The sequence below is a fragment of the Alligator mississippiensis genome, chromosome 3, assembly GCF_030867095.1.
Source record: "Alligator mississippiensis isolate rAllMis1 chromosome 3, rAllMis1, whole genome shotgun sequence".
In the NCBI taxonomy this organism is placed as follows: domain Eukaryota; kingdom Metazoa; phylum Chordata; order Crocodylia; family Alligatoridae; genus Alligator; species Alligator mississippiensis.
In genome coordinates this window covers 69,648,239-69,665,404 of record NC_081826.1, presented here as the reverse complement: position 1 = coordinate 69,665,404, position 17,166 = coordinate 69,648,239, and the positions used below count along the sequence as shown (strand labels likewise).

The window sequence follows — 17,166 nt, the reverse complement described above, 5'->3', positions numbered from 1 at the left end:
GTATGACTACCAAGGGTAAAAAGTAAAGAAACTGAAGATCAGTAAGCCTTTCCCAACCATCTGCAGGGTCAGTAACTAATGGGCCATGGACTATATCCAGCCTGTGGAGCCAGAGGGTTTTGGCAGAGTTTTAGCAACAGCGGGGGGGTTCAGCAGTGTTCTGGCAGCCAGGACCTTTACCTGCACCTTGGCTGGGTGATAGCAAGAAGCTGCAGCAGTGGCAACAGGCAAGTCACCACTGCTGGTTGAGCCCTCAGCCCTGAGCTGGGTTGTTTTGACCTGCCACATATTAACTGTCACCAACCTTGATGTATAGCACAATGTACAACTTAAATTTCATAGATTTTCACAGTTTCATAGCTGTTAGGGTTGGAAGAGACCAATTCGATCAAGTCCGACCCCGTACCCTGGGCAGGAACGAGTGCTGGGGTCAGATGACCCCAGCCAGATGTCTGTCCAATTTCCTTTAAAGTACCTTCAAGGAAGGGGACAGCACCACCTCCCTTGGAATCTTATTCCACATTTTGGCAACCCTCACTGTAAATAATTTTTTTTCCTGATGTCCAATCTGAATTTGCTCTCTTCCAGTTTGTGGGCATTATTTCTAGTTACCCTGACAGGTGACTGGGTCAACATTGTATCTCCTATTTCTTACTACCTCCCCTCCCCCCAGTGAGTTTGTAGGCGGCCACAAGATCACCTCTCAGCCTCCTTTTGAGGAAGCTGAAGTGGTTCAGATCTCGCAGTCGGTCCACATAGGGTTTTTTCTTTAGGCTTTTAACCAGACGAGCGTCCCTCCTCTGAACCCTCTCCAGGCCATCCACATCCCTCCTGAAGTGCAGCACCCAAACTGGATGCAGTACTCCAGCTGAGACCTAACCAACGCCGCATAGAGGGGAAGTATCACCTCCTAAGACCTGTTTGTGATGCAGCTACTTATGCAAGAAAGGGTGTAGTTAGCTATCCCTTTCCTCAGTTGTACTACTTAGAGTGGTACTCCCAGGCTGTAGGAGTGTTGATGATTCTTCCTCCCCAGGTACAACACATGACACTTATCCCTGTTAATCTGCATCCTATTTTGTCAGAGCTCAGTGGAAAAACCTGTGGAAAAGCTGAATATGGTTGTACTTGAAATATATATTTCGGTAACCTTCCTAAGAGTCTGTGTTATCTGGATAAAGCACCTAATGGCATAGCAGCAGTGCAGCATGATCTAATCACTGAGAAATGTAACTCCTCTGGGCTAAATTCCATTCTCCATTCTACTGCGGCCCCTAACAGAATTACACATAAGACGGGTTTATTTGGTTAATTACACCTTAAGTAGTAACCTAGCCACATGTTCAATCAATGAATGGTATGATACAACAAGGAATAAGCCACAAAGTTATTACACAAAAAATGTGTAATAACTTTGTGGATGGTTCCTATCATGACTTCAATCAAATTCATAGCCAGTGCCTAGCCTCTGGAGTACACAGGAACCTTTCAAAACTCCTGTGTGTTCCAGATGCTGGAAGGCCACTCAGCTGATTAGGGCTCCCAGCCTCAAGAACACACCATGTACTCCCATGGTTGGGAATCAAGCTTGCTACTTGCAGGGGCAGGAGAAGTCCAGCATCCTGCTCTCCCTGCACTGGCAATATGGTGCAATGTGATCTGATGTGAAATCCAATAATGGCACTTCCTGCGATGTGCAGCACATCAGGAAGTAAAATTGTTGGGATCACACATCAAACCCCATAACATCTTTACTTTAGGGCACAGACAGAAATGACAATTTTCATTCAATCTGGCCACAGAAAGTGAGCGATGTATAGCTGTGATCAAACACAAGTATGTGGCTGCAGACCACTTTAAAAATGGCATGAGGTGTCAGATAAAGAAGTTTCAAAACTTAACATATTCTATAACTTGTGTCTGCGCTGCCTCCTAGTCTGTCACTGTTTTCAGAATGGGAGCAAGGAAAGGGAGTGGAGGGAGTTCAGTCTGGGTGTTTTTCAGCCCCTAATGGAGGGTGGAGCAGGTATGGAGGGTGAGTGCCCCCCCCACAAGGTGGGGAAGCTCCAATTCACCCACCCCACTCTCCAGCACCAGTTGGGGAACCCCTAGAACAAGTTCCCCCTGCTCCCTTGTCCCCCTCCCATTCTGAAACAGGGACAAGCTGGAAGGGAGGAAAGGCCAATGGTAGCGTATGTAGAAAAAACATTTAAAGTTCTGCCTAAGGCCAAATCGGTGATTCTCTGAATTGGAATTGAATCTTCAGATTCAGATTCGGCCGAATCGAATCAGGACAGTAATCTGAATCAGCGAATCGATTCACTGTATGTTCATGGAACTGGGGCCTCCACTGTAAACTCTTTAGTGCAGAGACTATTTCAGTATTAAAGGGAATCTCACTAAGGTACATATTAGGCATACTGTGACACTAATATTCTAAGTAAAAATAATTATAGCTCCCTTTACTTTGTTGTTCTCCTCTGTAAAATATGGATTATAATATGTACTTATATAAATATTCCTTTATTGTGGTATTTTTGCTGCTATCTTACTCTAGTATGGTAGGAAAGCTGAGATTTGACTTAGTTCGTAACTTCCACCACAACCATATGTAAGAGACTTGAGTATCTATTTAGAGCTCTCAGTTCGAATCAGTTAAGCATTCTTTCCATAATAGATGGAGAGCCATAGGGAATGGCAAATTCTTGCTTCATGTTTATGAACTGTACTCTAATCCCTTACTAAAAACAGCCTCTCTTTCTAAATCAAAAAATCCCTGCAGCCTGACTCTGAAAGAAAGACAAAAAGACAGATTAAAATTAGCTATGGTGACCTTCTGTATTAAGTTCAAAAGAGAATTTATATGGACTATATCTACAGTAGGTATAAATCCCCCCTGACTTTATTGATTTCCAGAAAGTGGTACTGATTTTTTCAGTAATCAAGCATCATGGGTGATACATGGGCCCACTGAAGTCAATGGGAGTTTTGTCATTGACTTAAACAAGATCAGGATTACATACTGCACACAATACTTTTTCTGTTAATATATAGTTGATCCTCCCATCCTGTATAATAGCCATAGGGCTCTGTGAAGCACTATGCCACTGCAGTGGTGACTTAAATTCAAGTCACAAAAAGAGCAGCATCTCCATTATCTGCTAGAATTGAAATTGATAGTGAATCAAGGATGTACTGCATACCTGACACAGTCAAAAGTGGGTATAGTATATGCTACACACCTGTGTTATAAGTTTAATTATAATGTGTAGGGAGGGAATGAATGGATATCCTGTTAATGGAGAAAGATAGGGATAAGCGTGCAAATGTTTTTCTATTTTCACTTCTCTCTTCTAATAGTAAGATTTATATTATGTTTTCTAGGCATGTTCAGGTATATCTTGATACTGTGTGCACAAGAGAAGCTCTGTGTGAAACCTGTAGCCTCATTCAATTTTTAATTACATTTTTACTTGTAATTCACACTGTGCTTCTGCTGCTATCGAGGAATAATAGGGAAGCCCTCCTGTGGCTATTTTAACATGCTTAAATTCCTGTGAAGTGTACCAGAAGTCTGTGAATCTTAGTGAAGGATGTGCCTGCTTTATATTTTCAAAGACTGCTCCTTCAAATTCTGTTAGAATTCTACCCTTTATCGCAATGCCCATTGTCTCTTTCTGGTAATTAAATTATAGTTTTATTTATTCTAGCTATTTTTGGATTTCTAGACTGTCTTAGTTTGAAAGGTTATAAACACTTGAAAAAGCTCTTTAAAAGGGAAATGTTCTGTCATGTTAAGTGATCAGTGGAACCTGCACTTTCACCCAGGCTCTCTTATACTTTTAAAATCTCTAAGTGGCATTTGGGCTTGGATGCCTAAGCCCATGTCTTTGTGGCTTTCCTGCCAAGCCTGGGACTGGCATGAGGAAACAAGCACCATTTATTTACTCCCCTCCATGCTTGCTCAAGGCTGGATATCTGGCACCATGGACTACTTAGAATGGTCCCAAGTACCTGACAAATCCTAAGTATCAGGCAGTGTTTTGTGGGTTTAGTTTAATGCAGCCCTGACCACATGCCCAGAGTCTCTCTGTCATGGCAATGCTTCTTGACATGTGTTCAGGCCTGGAGTAAGCCAGCCACACTACCTAATTTTTTTAATTTTGGACATGCTGACTGGGAATAAGTAGGTATGGCACCCTTTTCAGTAACATTCTGGTCTTGCCATGGAGGCAACATAAATATGAACTGGCCTTTTAGTATTGGTAGAAGTGTATAAAATCTATGAAGTTCAGTTGAATTACTTGTACTTACAGCTAAGTATCTGCTGAGCTGCTTTGCTGGATATAGGCTTGAATGCCGAGAACTTGGGAAGAATTCAATTCTTCTAGAGCACCTGTAAGAAAAGAAGTTTGGTTGTTTTTTTTCACTTAGTCTCTTTTGATTAGGAAATAAAACTAAACCTAAAATCTTAACTGGGTGGCAGCTGTGCCATATTGGATTTCAGAAACCATAATAAATTACAGTATGCTACATTTCATACAACAAGACCATATGGACATTAAGGTTCACTGCATTGTCATTGATCTAGTGGCCTCTGACAGCGTTACTCTGAAAATACTTCATCATCTTTAGTTTCCCAAGACTGGAAAGTTAGGCACCAAGACCAGTTATCTTCTTTCCTGACAGTCTGAAAAATATTTTAGGAAACATAGTTCCCACGTCTACAAAATTTTAAGGTTCGTTCTCCTAACCACTTTTTTTTAAATGTAATGTGCCTGAGCTGCCTGCACACAAGGAAGCAGGCACAGTAATTGCATTTGCAAGATGCACAGATGTATGCAAAATACCCATTTCACATCCATAGTTTTCTCTTCAGCAGTAACAAATATTAATTTTATACAGACAATGATCAGTTTGCCCTGCCCCTTGGTCAATAGCCACTAAAGTTTTCCCCTATTTGGGTCCTTCCCTGTTCTTTCAGTACTTCAGTTGGGACTTTTCTTTTCCATGTTTGTCTTCTTCCCATTAAAGAGGTTGGCTGCTCTCTCCACAGAGGTTGCTTTTGTTCCAAGAAAGATCATCTCTAGTCCCAATGAAAGCTTTTCCCGGCCCCCTCCTTTCTTGAGGGACGTCTTCATTAGGAGATTCTCCTGTAGCTTAAATATGTTCTTGAAATCATACTTTCTGAATGTGAAATCTCCATTCTAAGGGGAATAAAATATTTCAAATAATGCCTCCTACCCTGATTTAATTCTGTAAGTGTCGCCTTCTAAAGAATAGAACAAGAGCAGTCAAGATAATCAGACTGCTGATGTGACCAGAAAGGTTTTCAGGATAAAAGAATTAATGTCATTCTTGGCATCACAGTCAAGGTAAAAAAAAAAGATATTATAATAGTACCACTTTCTAATGGGCTCTGTCTGCCAGATGTGAATAGTACTATAGACTGTTTTATAGAACACACACTGGAAAGAGTGGTATGACCTCAAGTTGGGTCTCATGCATGTACCCTACGATTACAATTACTTATCCATACTACATGCCTTCAGCTGAGTTGCACTACTTCCAATATAAGGCTGAATGCAGCCCAGGCTGCAAAAGTATAATTCATATATAGAAAAAAAAGCTAAAATATCTAAGGTAAAGAGAAAATATCATAGAAACAGGCCAACTGTCAGCAACAAAGGTGAGAATGGTGTGTCACAGGAATCTTCTGTGGGTCGTGACTGCTCAGAGTTTTGTCTCAGTTCTTCCTGACATATAGGGCACATCCATACATGCAAGCACATGCGCTTGCAGCAGCTCAAATAGAAGAGATGCAAATTTGAACCGGGGCTTTTTGCCCCAGTGCACATGCTTGGACATGCACTTTGCTGAGGAGCAAATTGTGCCACTTGGGGCAAAATAACCCTGCCTGGCTCCTCCCAGATCTGCAGCCAGGGGGAGCTACAGCCTGGAGCCAGCACCTGTGCTGTCCCCAGCAGTATAAAAAGCTGCCCTGTCCTGGCCTCAGCAGTACAAAAAGCTGCCCTGGCAAATAGCTCAGAGCTTCTCGCTCTCAGGAGCTTCTGGGGCCCAGCCAGTTGGTATCTGAGGACACTACCCCTTGTGCCAGCTGGACTGCTGAAGCAGCCCTGAGAGTTCCCCATACCCTCTACGCACTGCAGCAGTCTGGCAGTGGGGGCTGCTGCCTGGCTGTGACCTGAAGTGCACCTGCCAAACCAGGATGAGGCACCTGCCCCTCTGGGCCAGCTGCCAGCGGGTTGTGGCTGCAGGGTTGGCCTCTGTGTTGCACTACTGCCATGTGTGCCCCTTGCCTGGCCACCTGGGCAACTATAGCCTGGAATATGTTCCAGGTGTGGTGACCTGCTTTGTACTGTCAAAGCATATCCTTCTAGCTCCATTTGTCCAGGAGGTCAGCCACAGCCAGCTGGGTCCAAAGTGCCAGCTCTGAGCAGGCAGGGTCCTACCACTGCCCTGCCTAGCATGAGTTCTGGTGTTCCCTATTGGAAAATTGAAAAATCCCTGATAAAAAAATTCCCAGTCACTCTGTAAAATACCCCCAAATCCATGTTCCTCCACAATTAAAACAAAAGACCACTATATACAGAGAGAGAGAGAGAGAAAGAGAGACAACGATCATTTGCGCAATGGTTTATTGATACATCTACAGTGTTAAAGCACTGACTTTTGGTGAGCTATGGCCACACAGGGGTTACGGCTCCCCAACAGGGGCCAAATGGCCCCCGCAGGGGCTACCACCCCCCCGACAAGGCCCACATGCCCCAACCCAGCTCTCCAATTGCTGCCCCACTTGGCCCCATCCCCTGCCAGCTGCTGCAGCCCCCCTGATGGCTGCCCCCCAGCCCCACCTCCCCACTCCCCCAGACCTCCTGATGGCTTTCCTGCCTGGCCCCACCCCCCACTTGCACCCCCAGGCCACCATGGCTGCCCCCCCAACCCCAGGCACCAGCACTTAAAAAAAACCCAGAAAAAAGCCTCTACTTATCTCAGGAGCAGGGGTGGGGGGCTCTGCGGCCTCCTGGCAGAGCCCCCCTGGGCAGCACAGGGCAGGAGGACCCGGGCTGGGGCCTCTGGGGCTGTCCCTCTGCCCCGTGCGGTGCAGGCGGGGTCCCAAGTGATCCCAAGGGCAGCTGGATCTGCTGGTAAGCACTGGGGTTTTTTGTTTTTTTTTTTAAGTGAGCATGCTGGGGTGGTGGGGGCAAGGAGCAGGGGCCTCGGGAGGCTGAGGGGGATGGGGATGGGCAGGCCAGGGGTCAGGAGGGCTTGGGGGGTAGGCGGGGGGGGGCCAGGCACCACGGGGATCCGGGGGTGCTGAGGCAGGCACCACAGGGATCAGGGGCCTCGAGGGGGTAGGCAGTGGGTAGGGCTGGGCACTGCAGGGATTGGGGGGGTCAGGGGGGCTGGGGGAGCCTGGGGCCAGCCACTGCCAGGATCAGGGGCCTCAGGAGGGCAGACAGGGGGTGGGGCTGGGGACTGCGGGGAGCAGGGGGAACAAGTGGGGCCATGGGAGCTCCTCCCCGTAGTCCCCTCCCCCCTCCTCGAGCCCCCCCCCGACCCCTTACTCACCGGCTCTGGAGCCCTGGTGCTGAAGCATGCTCCTTCAGCACCAGGGCAAGGGGCCAACCATGGAGATGCTCTGGCAGCCAGAGCGTCTCCCTGGAAGAGCCAGCTTTTTTAAACTTCGGGTTTTTTTAGACCCCTGGTTTTCTCCCCTTGCTGCAAGTTTGCATCACGGGGAACATTTTTTCATTCCCGCATGTGCCTCTTGCCCTGCCTCAAAGGGGTTTGAGACGGGGCAAGAGGCACGTGCACGCTCATCTGGACGCAGCCATAGATTGCTCTAGACAATTTCACTGCTAATACTTTAATTTACAGGGGTACAGACATTATGTAAGCACATTTTATTTTGTTTTAATGGCTAGAACTAAGTGACTAGCTATCCAAGCCTAACTATGCCAGTAGATGTGCGGGGAGACTGCTCCAATATGCTGTAATTGCAGTCCGATTAATCGAGTCTGCTGGAGTGTGCTAATTAGGATGGAGGGGTGCTTAGTGTCTGGTCTCATGCTGAAGTAAACTCTGTTAATCCACATCAAAAGGAGCCAACTCTGCCCATAAGAGCAGTTTTAGCATTGAAGCTTAGAAATGTTACTAGCTATTGGCTTTGCTTATAGAAGCTGAAAATGCTATTTGATGCTACTAGCATCTGATCTCTTTTATTAGTAATGCTACATAGTAACATATGTAGGGCCAAGTCTACAGTAGTGTACAGTTTTTATAACAAGATCTGCTGCAATAAGAATCTCCAAAAATATGGCGATGGGAGCCACATTTGTCCCCTAAAGCAACTAGCACACTCCGTGATCCCTTGAGGACTAATCATTGTACAGGGAAGCAGTAATATCAAATTAATACTGCATTTCCATGGCCTAGAATGAACCTTGAGGCTCTCATTTTATTGTGCAACCTTGGATAACTTGATCTTTATCCTTCATTCAACCCAAGTGAGGGGTGGAAAGATTAGTAAAAACCTGATGTTTCACAAATAACAAAGTCCAAGATTCTACCTATGGAATTTTTCAAAATTCTCAGGACGTTTTACCATGATGTGTTTTTGAATATAGGGTAAATAAGAAATAGTGGTACAAAAATATAAACTCTACTGACAAATTCTCAAAAGGAGGAGTTAGCATTGACAATATGGACATACTAAGAAATCTGATCCCATAAAGGAATATGGGGGAATGTATTCTTGGATGAAATACAGCTTGCTCTGTATGTTCCAGTAAAACCTTCTCTGTCAGTTACTGATCAAACAAGAGGGAGAACATAATTTTAGGAAACTAAATAGAAAATTAAATCATATCAAACAGAAAAATAGCTGGAGATTACTTTGATCTTTATATAAATGAAACCATTAAAACAAATCTATTTTTTTCAATAACTGTGGCCATACAGTGTATTCACAGCCACAGAACTCTTTTTTTTTTTTTTGATCAATAAGATGGTTAAAACTGCCTAATAACAGCTGACTTCTTATACAAACATATATAGAACGGACTGTAAATAGAAATCAGGTGGACTAAGTCTCGAAAGGTTAGGGACCATGCTTTAAAATGCCATGCCAGAGAACTCTTATGCTGATGTCCATCTTCGGGAAAAAGGGACTAGCAGCTAACAGTTCCTGGGAAAAGAGCAAATAGAAGATACTATACCTTAAATCTTCTCTTTTGGAAGTGAGAGATGCCTTGCAACTCCTGGGGTACTTTGATCTATCACTAGTTCAGCCCTTTTAAACGCAATATAAAATGATCAGCAGCCTCATATCAAGTAGCTTTATATCAGCTATATATCCATTTAATGTGAAACTCTGACTTGGAACAGTAGCGTGCCTGGGTAGTTCTATGCATAGCAATGCATGGGACAGCTTCAGGGGCCAGGACAATAGCGCAGCTGCTTTCTATTTCTGTGCCAACACTAACTCAGTGCCTGCAGTTTTTGCCTTTGTTCCCCCACTCCCACACTCCGCTTAGCTATGGTACTGCTTGGGAGTCTGTTCCAAACTCTTTTGAGAGTGAGAGCACCTGAGAAGAGAATAGATGGGTGGTGATAACCTTCATTCCTAAAAGGTAGCCAGATCTCTTCCCTTAGATTTTTTTAGGGCTCAGATTCTCTCAGGAAAACTCTTTCTAAATGGAACTATTCTGTATTTATGTCATGTAAGCAGGCCAGAGCATTTTGCATGAGGTTTGACATCCAGTAGACTACCCAAGTAATACAGGAAACTTCCCTTCCAGCAACAGAAATCAATGTTACAAGAGTAATGACAAAGTTATTTAGGAACATGAAAGTGTTCTTCCAGCCATGAAAAGTGTTTCTGCAAAATTGGAATCAGCAATTCCTGTGTTTAATACATCTCCATGACTTAAATTTGTTCAGTATAGAACTAAAAGGATAGATTTTTTTTCCCTTCCCCTAAATAACAGCACTGCAGGCTATTCCTGGGCCTGAAAAGTCACACTGTTTGTGCGCCCCAACTAGGGAAGACTATACAGAGCAAAGTGTACCAGATTACATTATTTGTGATTACCACAGTGCAAACCTCAGTGTTTTCACAATCTTGAATCTTGCTTCTTTCACCATAGGCTGTGTAATATGTTCATTCCTTCTACACTGCAAGGAAGGAAGGATTTTTTTTTAATTACCATATATATATATGCATGGCACGGCACACCTTAGCTTTGTTCAAAATACTTTATGGCCCCTGTTAAAAACACCACTATTGCTTTAAAAACAAAACAGAAAAAAACAATCAAAAAACCCAAAAAACAAACAAGCAAAAACATATTGAAAAATCTGCAACACACTTTTTCCAAAGCCTCGTAACAAAATCAAAACAAGTTCTCATTAGAAACTTACTCAAAACCTTTGTTTTTTTACCCAGAGAGAATTACTTCCATCAAAAGAATGTAACTTTTCTATCAACTGATTTTAGCACTAGAGCTCTTCTAAAATAAATATTATTATAGTAGAAAAATGTATTTTGCTTATTCAGGAACAATGAAGGTGGAAATGCCAGAAAGCTATATATGGAAACCAGGTTGTTCAATTAAAAAATAAAAATATACCACTTTTACTCCTTAATGGTCACTATTCCTCCTGGTTATAGGGCAGGATGCTGTCTTTTCCACCTCTCTGGATTGATTCCTCACTAATTTGAACAAGTATAAACCCACTAAAGTGCAGTTTAGTTACTAAATGAGTTTGAGGGCTCAGTACTACAAGATGATTAGAAGTCCACACAAACCCTGCTGAATGCGTACTTAGCTTTAGGTATATAAAGAAAATGGGATGGGGTGAAAATAAACAGCAGCTGGCTGTACTAAGTGCTGGAGGACTTGAGAGCAAGTCTGCAATGAAAAGCTGACTTTCCCAAAGGCAAAACTAATTGTAGGTTATAATATGAAACAAGGATGCTACTTTTTGGTAGTTGGTTGTGGGGGTATAAGAAGAGACATGTCAGCCTTATAAAAATAAATAAATACAAGCATGTCCAATGAAAACCATCATTATTTTATTGTAGACAGAAGGCCTGATCCTCATTTATATGAAAGCCCTCTTACACTATTCCATCAGTGTAAAGAAGCTTCGAGTCCCTTCATGCTAACAGTGTTGTGAACAGTGTTTAGTGTGAAAGAGAATCAAGCTAGTAGTGTTTTGAAATGGTCCTTTTTACCAGGTATCATATTATCCAAAATAATGGTCAAATAAGGATCTGGAAAGGAACCTGTAACCAAAAGATGCTGCTTCCTTACAACTGGAGGAAAAAATCTTTCTGTCAACCTTCCCCCCCAAGTGAAAGGTTAAAGACCTGTGATTTTACAATTAAACTCATTCAAATGACCCTCCAATATGAAAAGAAAAACAATTCTAAGATACATGGATTCATACTCATTATTTCAGATGTTGAGGCCAGTTATAACAGCTGCAAAGCTGTACCCTTAGAATCAAGAAGGAACTGAATACTAATATTTGAAAAATCACTAATGCTTCCAAATAGAAATGAACCTGGGAAAGTTCATCCACTCAATTCACCCTGCATCAGTTCATATGCTCAATTGAATTTGAACACTATATATCTGATTCCTCATGTAAACAGGTAAATAAATGAGTTTACTGACAGAAAACCAAAGAGAGAGAAAGGAGTTCTTCTGTAAGCATTCATGTCTTCTCATTGCTAAGGAAACCACTGCCTTTGTCTGTAATGATTCACAATGGCTCTCTCATTTGAATTCTGACTTACAGATGTCAAATTATCTCTGATGTTGCATTTGCTTCCATGGAATTATACCATAGATGAATTCAACCCATCTTCAAGTAAGGCAAACACATGAAGAAATGCTTTGTATAGAAGTTAGAACACAAACAGTACTAACACATATATATTTTAGTGATACGTGGAAATTAGTTTCACTTCCCCATATATTTATTATTAGCAACATAATTTATAAATACTGTATGAACACATATGTGTTTATTTAATATAATAGATATACTCTATAGAATATGTGTGTATGTTATATATGTATAATGCATGTATATTTTGTATGCATTTTATATACCCATATATGGGCAGGGGTTGTATATACACAGATATATAATTTCACTTATATTTTTCTGAGGTGAGTAAAAGGTGTTTGAAAGGACAGAACAAGATCATAGGATTATAGATAAATAGGGCTGGAGGGACCTCTAGAAGTCATCTAATCTAGCCCAACCACTGCCTGAGGCATAATCATCCCTATCCAAACCATCCTATGCAATCCATAATCTAAACTCTACATAAAAATACCATTTACCTTGAAACAACACAGACTTAACACCCTAACCTGCCATAAGTAAAGTGTCGGAGATCAGAGCAGCCGCCGGCAGCTGCTTGCTGACCCCCCCCACCAGAGCAGTAAAACTTTCACCTGACAGGCGGGTAGTGATGGATGGGGTGGAATTAACCAGGCACAGACACGTGTTGGTTATAGGAATTTGTTTACTTACGTCGCTCAGATAGTGACGCGTGACGCAGGCTGAGCCTTTGTTCCATTGCAGTTTTTCCAGTTATAGCGATTATAATCAAGCGTATGGTTTCAGGTTGCAGCTAATGATACAACGATTACGATCAAGCGTACAGTTTCGGGTTACAGCTAACGATGACGGATGTGGCACCGGGAACGAGCTATCGTGCCTGCAGGGCTTTGATACGTCAATATTTACGCTGACGGGAAGCTATTGACAGCTGATCAGACTGTCAATTTACTCTGATGATGATCTTAGGTTTCTCCTTAGAGATTCCCGCAGAGGTCTCCGACTTAGGCAGAAGTTGTTAAACTATTTATAGACAGAGGTGTCTCTCAGAGATATCCAATGATGAACTGCTAAATGGAATCTTTAATTATCTGGCAAGCTGCAGTTCTTTGTGCTCTCAGGTTGCTATCAGGTTACAAGGTAGTGGGTTAGGTTTCTAGTATGTTACGTGTGAGGTACCTACGCTTGTTCCTTGACCAGTTGTAGGGATTTATGGCAGGGCTACCCCCTTTCACCCTGACCAGTTCTAAGTTTCATTTCTCGTTTGTGATGTGGGCATAAATTATATACAGCTCTCCGCCAGGATTTTGTTTGAACCCTTAGTTGATCAGATGATGGTCTGAATGGTATCTCTTGCAAGTGACATGGGCACTGATTAATTTGGTTGTGACATAAAGCAGGAGAACCATGGCAGCCAACATCCTACTTCTATACAAGATTGTCAATATATGCTCAAGATCCCAGATAAAGGGCTATCCCCATCCCCATGACAGAGGAAGGCTAAAATCCCCACAGTCTGTACCAATCTGCCCATGTGGTAAAATTCTTTCCTGACCCCAAATATGGCCATCTGTCTGACTCTGAGCAGAGGGGTGAGGCCTTCTAGCCAGGTACCCAGCCCTGGTCCCAGCAGGAGCACTGGCACATCCCAGTCAAAGTCCCCAGCCTTAGCTGTAGCCAACACCCAATGCCAACACCCAACATCCAGTGTGCTTATCAGTGGTAAACCAGATGTCATTCAATGCTTTTTCTACCATTGATTATTGCAATGTGTCCATTTTGAATTTTCAGAATATTTCAGATCAGTACCTTGGTACTGATTTTATATATATATAAAATCACCTAGCTCACTGGCCAGTGCTTATATACCTGTGTACTCATCACTAAACAATACACTAAACTGAAATCAAGGCAGGAGATTATGGTCAGAATTCTGCTAGCTTTGTCTGCCTAAATGGCAGTTTTGTAACCATGTAAGTGTTGTTTTGGGCACTTGCATGTAATTCTACTACCCTTCACTATGGACACACAAGCCCATGTGCATAAACTGAGTATGCATAGTCAGTTACACACTGGCCAGGTGGGTTTCCAGTTTTATACATGTACCTGTTCTGACTGCATAAATGCAAATAAGTCCAAAACCCATGACTAGCAGATGTAGCTGGAGAAAGACCCTCATGTATTTTAACCCCAACATCTAAGCAGTTAGGACATGGGCCTGGGAAGCAAGGGGCCTTGGTTCTAGGATCCCTTTGCCCAGAATGGATTTGAACTTGTATTTCTCTGACATATTACCACTGTGCTCTAGCCAAGACTTCATAGAATAGGCATCATCCAGGTCCTTCTCTAGTCCTTTTGAAACTGATAGCCAAGAGAAAGAAACGAAGTTAGAAAATGTGTAACTCAGTGAGATGGTTGCTGCCTTCAAAGAAGAGCTAGCTTTGGGTTCTAACCTAGACCCTTGCTCTCAGTAGGGTACGAGTTATACTACCTTCCACCTATTTTATCCAATGACTGTAAAATGCAAAGGGATTTAGTTTCAAAAGGAGTACTAGAGAAGGTACTGGCTAATTCCTACCATGGAGCATGGTGGTTAAAGAACTGCTAAGAAGCCAGAGAGATGCAGTCATCCCTGGTTTTTCCTGAACTTATGCTCAGGTATGCACTGATATAGCTGTATATGTGCCGAGCCAGCACATAGCCTACTATATATGCTCAGTCAACATGTGCATGCTTATGCAACCACAGTGTAGAGATAAGCAGCAAAAAGTGCCTTGATATGTGACTAGAAAATTGCCATTTAAGCACAGAAAGGAAAACAGAATTCCATACTTTGTGGATTGGGATGAATTTACTGGAATACTTCGACTACTCCAGGTTTTGGTGTTGGTTGCAATAATGACTATCAGTAATGCCAGTACATGCTTGTCATTAGGAAGTTATAACTTAATGTGGTTAATGCTCAGTGTTATAAGGTAAACATATTTCTTTTCTATGTATCCGGGATAGGAACTATAAGAAATCCAGGAAAATATGGACTTATTAATAGCAACCACTTTGCACCATGGTTCATTTCTGAATTCTGCTTGCTATGCTCAGTTTGTTTTTTAACAAACCAGATGCTCAGATATTATTTCCTTCCTCTAAACTTCTCACTCTTCTAGCTTGCTCCCTCCTAGTCTAATATGTGGCAGCTTCTTTGTCCGTTCTACTATCAGTAACCATATTGATATTTTTTGGATGCTGCTTGCAGTGTGATTGTTACTATTAAGCAGTGACTTAATCATATTGGCTTCCACAAATGTTTTCTGTCTCCTAATGCTGTTTGCCCACCAAACTAATGATAACATTTCATCAGTCATCTCCACCAAGTCTGCTCTGTTGCACACAAGCCTGTTCAATATATAACTACTTGACGGTTTCTTGGAACAGGCTAGAATAGACAGCTGTATATTTATAAAGCATTTCTGTCTGTGGTGAATCTGAATATTAATATTTAAAGGAAAAAGAGGAAAACACTATTTATTCCTGTTCTTCAGAAAAGATTTTCATTAATAAAACCCGTCAGATTTAAAGCAAAATGCCTAAAATAAAATGTTCATAATATTACAGAGCCAAATCCTGCTCTGACTGGCAACTTCATTGGCTTCAAGGGCTATGCAAGACAAAATATGGCCCCAAGGTTGAAAATAACCCTACAGAATAACTACGTAAATCTTTACAACTCCAAGTAATATGCCACAGAAAGATCATTTGAAGTCTCACTGGATTATTTAAAAAAATATTATTTAAATAATATATGTGAGGCATTTCCTCCCTTCTCCAGAGGAATATACATACATATTTCAAAGAAGCTAGGGGATCAGTCCACCAGTTCCCACTGAATATCAGTGAGATTTGGGAACCCTTGGGCTCCTTTCAAAATCCCAGAAACTACGTAGTTAAAAATTTACACCCCCCCCACCCCCCCACCCCCGGTTGGTATGTGACTTCAGTAACTCAGGAAGCAACAATAGCAACAAAAACATCATCCTATCTGGCTTCCTCAAGTTTGGTAGTTGCTAGGATGTTTCCTACAGTCCTTCCTTTCCAGACTCCTTCTGTTTCAGAGAGATTCCATCCCCTGCCATGTCTTAAAATAAAACCTAGCAAATATCATCAAACTTTGGAATAAGTAGGAAAAAAATACTTCCGTATTTCTATTTAGTGACAGTAAGTTTAAATAACAGAAGACTCATCCATCCCTATGCACAGTTCTACAATCTGCTGTCTTTCCCTACCCTCTCTAAGGAATATTTAGGCATCCTCTCTCTTTTTGTCCCTTTTGCAAAATCTTTTTGGAATCCAGTTATAAAGATTCACTTGCAATCTAGTCCCACCATACTTGCACAGTTGAAAGAGACATCTGTGGTTGTGAGGATTAGTCCATAAATCAACAACATAAAAATGTCATCCTGTAAATAGAATGCTAGCATTTTTGCCAATCTTCCATTAAGAAGGACATAGAGATCTGTTCAACTGGAGAATTTAGTCCAGGCTGAAATGTAATAGAGAGTAGCATCATTTGGCTAGGAACAGCAACAGAAGGACCCATAGTATAGACCTACGTTAGACTGAAAACAACCTATACAATTGCACGAATGTAACAGTAATTGCACCAGTTAATAAACAAACGTGTTCTTCCAGTATCTCCTGTAGGAGCACTTGAGTAGGGTCTATAAGATTTTTCTCATTAAATTTAAGGGCCTTGGGTTGAGATTACTGTTGTACTGAAAGCCTTGCATTGGCTTCCTGGCAAATAAATCATGTTGCTTTGTTTTTTGACATTTTTCTTGTTCAATAAGTTGTTGCAAAGTCTTATATTGCTGTGTGAGGTTTGTCAGGTTGCTGTGCTGTGACGTAAATAGTAATTTTAACACAGTTGCTGGAATTCTGCAGAGGCATTTTCCTTTCAAGAAAGCAATATAAACTAGTATTCTGAGGGGTGCCAGCTTGTTTTGTCAGATTATGATAACAAAACACTGTTTGGGAGTTACTGTTTAAACACTGTATCCTGCAAAGGGAATAGAGAGAGGCAGAGGCTGACACTTTTGAAATTCTATTTTGAATTGAGAAATCCATATATGGTGGCTAGATAAAGGCATTAAAATCCATTAGTAGAAGTTTTATACTAAAACACTTTAAGACAGGTTGGTTTCATTCATTCTTCCTTCATTCCTTGAGAACTCATCTTGTATTTCTTTTAAGCAGCATATATTTTGCATCGGTGTGTCTTCATAT

At 42.0% G+C, this 17,166-nt stretch overlaps 1 long non-coding RNA gene across 1 annotated transcript in view; it reads right to left on the bottom strand.

The window, feature by feature from the left end:
* The window catches only part of LOC102573507 (uncharacterized), a 48,627-nt gene extending 35,757 nt beyond the window's left edge, over positions 1-12,870 (bottom strand). The window contains exons 1-2 of the long non-coding RNA XR_009460725.1: positions 12,580-12,870; positions 4,315-4,396 (exon numbers count right to left, since the gene is read on the bottom strand). This is a non-coding gene — a long non-coding RNA (uncharacterized LOC102573507). The remainder of the gene's footprint in view (positions 1-4,314; positions 4,397-12,579) is intronic.
* Positions 12,871-17,166: the final 4,296 nt, after the last annotated feature.